This window comes from Equus caballus, chromosome 17, assembly GCF_041296265.1.
Source record: "Equus caballus isolate H_3958 breed thoroughbred chromosome 17, TB-T2T, whole genome shotgun sequence".
Classification (NCBI taxonomy): Eukaryota; Metazoa; Chordata; class Mammalia; order Perissodactyla; family Equidae; genus Equus; species Equus caballus.
In genome coordinates this window covers 85,717,583-85,720,465 of record NC_091700.1, presented here as the reverse complement: position 1 = coordinate 85,720,465, position 2,883 = coordinate 85,717,583, and the positions used below count along the sequence as shown (strand labels likewise).

At 41.4% G+C, this 2,883-nt stretch overlaps 1 pseudogene; it reads left to right on the top strand.

The window, feature by feature from the left end:
* The first annotated feature begins 526 nt into the window (after positions 1 to 526).
* On the top strand, positions 527 to 1,549 carry LOC100059458 (protein tyrosine phosphatase type IVA 1-like; annotated as a pseudogene).
* Positions 1,550 to 2,883: the final 1,334 nt, after the last annotated feature.

Here is a 2,883-nt window from a genome sequence, read left to right as displayed (position 1 = left end):
GGAGAGTCTTGGGGCCCCGGCGGCATCCCCGGAGGGCCGATTAGGCCACAATCTTCAAAGAGTAAACACGTCTCTCGGTTCTGTAGTGTTCTTGCTCACACATTTATGGAGTTTCTGAAAGGCAGTGGAGATTACCGCCGGGCACAGCACGACTTCTAGGCAGACAGGTGAACCGCAGAAAGTCATTACTACTCCATCAGGAAGTCCCCCTAAGAGCGGTTAAACCGGACACAGAGTGTTGAATTGAAATCCACGGAGCATTTTACACGAGTTCTGACCCGGATGGGGAAAACCTCAGTGCACTTCTTTTCCACTGCTGCTATATTACTGCATTAAAGAATTTCTGCTTCTATTTAGGAGGTTCATTTCATTTCCCATGATTCCCAGCTTCATGCTCAAAGCCCTGAGAATTACAAGTGGAGTATATTGAAGTAGACTCAGTTTCTTTGCACCCTTTCTGTTTTCAATTTCTTAAATTCTTTCATAACCCTATTGAGTGTTTTTAGACTAAATTAATACAGCTTGAATGAACTGCCCAGCTCCTGTGGAAGTCACATACAAGAACATGAGATTTTTTTTTAAGGAAGATTAGCCCTGAGCTAACATCTGCCACCAATCTTCTTCTTTTGGCTGAGGAGGAGAGGACTGGCCCTGAGCTAACATCTGTGCCCATCTTCCTCTACTTTGTGTGTGAGACGCCTACCACAGTGTGGCTCGACAAGTGGTGCATAGGTCCCCTCCTGGGATCTGAACTGGGGAACCCCAGGCCCCCAAAGCAGAACGTGCAAACTTAACCGCTGCTCCACGAGGCCAGGCCCGAAATTTCTTCTTTTTAAAGATTGGCACCTGAGCTAACATCTGTTGCCAATTTCTTTTTTCTTCTTCTCCCCAAAGCCTCCCAGTACACAGTTGTATATTTTACTTGTAGGTCCTTCTGGTTGTGCTATGGTGGATGCCACCTCAGCATGGCTTAATGAGTGGTGCCATGTCCACGCCCAGGATCCGAACCGGTGAAACCCTGGACCGCCGAAGCAGAGAGCGCGAACTTAACCACCCAGCCATGGGGCTGGCCCCAACGTGAGATTTCTTATTGCACACAATCTGACCAATGCAACCTTAAACACATTTGTAGAGGAACTTAAGACGTATGGAGTTACCACAATAGTAAGAGTATGTGAAGCAACTTATGACACCGCTCTCGTAGAGAAAGAAGGAGTCCATGTTCTTGATTGGCCTTTTGATGGCGGTGCACTTCCATCAACCAGATTGTCAGTGACTGGTTAAGTCTTGTAAAGATGAAGTTTCCTGAGGAACCTGAATGTTGTATTCCTGTTCGTTGTGTTGCAGGCCTTCGGAGAGCTCCGAGCTTGTTGCCCCAGCATTAATTGAAGGTGGAACGAAATATGGAGATGCAGTACAGTTCATAAGACCAAAGCGGTGTGGGGCTTTTAACAGGAAGCAACCTTTGTCTTTGGAAAAGTATCATCCTAAAATGCAGCTGTGCTTCAAAGACTGCAGTGGTCATAGAAACAACTGTTGCGTTCTATAAAACTAGGGTGCCTGATGCCATTGCCTTCGGTGGAGCTTGAGACGGGACCTAAGTTATCGTATGTATTAGCCAATGTGGTGGCTTGTTGAATAAGTCTAATGAAGCTTCTGTAAAAGTATTAAAAAGCAGTTTTACCAGGCTACAAGCCTGACAGAATTGCAACCTCTGTGTTTGGGTTACAATCAACCTATTTGGACACTTAGCAAAAGATTCTTGCTGTTCAGCATTTAAAATGTGTTTATCATTTGTACCAATTGACCTTTTCTGAAATCATGCAGTCTTGAGTTATGTCTTTAAAATTCCCATGCTGGAACCTTATCAATATATAAGAGATTTAGAACAATTAGGTGCCAAAATACCTGGCACAATACTTGTATCTTTTTTGTATCAGACAGAACCTAAAATCCCAGGAACTATGAACCTTCTGGACCTTATGTGGTTTATTCCTTGAGTCATTTCAACCATAGAAAGTAGGGCTTATATGGTTATTTGCCTGCTCACTTTATGTTTATATCTCTGATATTCAGACCAGTGTACATCAGGTTTGCTCAACTTTTTTTTTTTTTTTTTTTTTTTGGTGAGGAAGATTGGCCCTAAGCTAACATCTGTGCCAATCTTCCTCCATTTTGTGTGTGGAACACCACCACAGCATGGCTTGATGAGCAGTGTGTAAGTCGGTGCCCAGTGTCTGAACCTACAAACCTCAGGCCACTGAAGCAGAGTAAGTGAACTTAAACACTTATGTCACTGGGCCAACCCCTTAACTTTTTTTTTATTTTTACCAAGTCTTACAGTGATTATTTAATGTTTTTCTATAAATCTCATTTTGTGCTGTTATGGAAACCTCCATTTTGAAAATCTACATTGTACAGAAGCACATATCTTTAATGTCTCCAGACAAGAAAGCCTCACAGTTAATTTTAATGTTGGTACTTTGGGGTGCAACCTGGAAGAAGGGCCTGAGGGAAGAATGGGAGGGGGCTATCAAGTATTTGTAGTAAAATGTTGCCTTTGTCTTGTACAGAGCATGTAGAATATGCTCTTCAATTTAGTAATTTTTTTAAAGCTTTGTTATTGTAGCTAAAGCAATGCTTGATCATAAAATTTCTGAAATTCTTGTAATAGTTTTCATACTTATCTGAAACTGTTTACCAACTTATTTTCGTTTGAACTGTGATTTTTCTTTTCCTTCTTTTCCCAACTTCTCTTGCAAAAAAAAGAAATGGGTTTCTGCTAATGAATTGAAGAGCTATCTAATGTTTTATATGCCTTTTGAGATGTGTAACTTAATATTTGAATCCTTGATAATTTTTTTATTATGTAATTGATAAAAT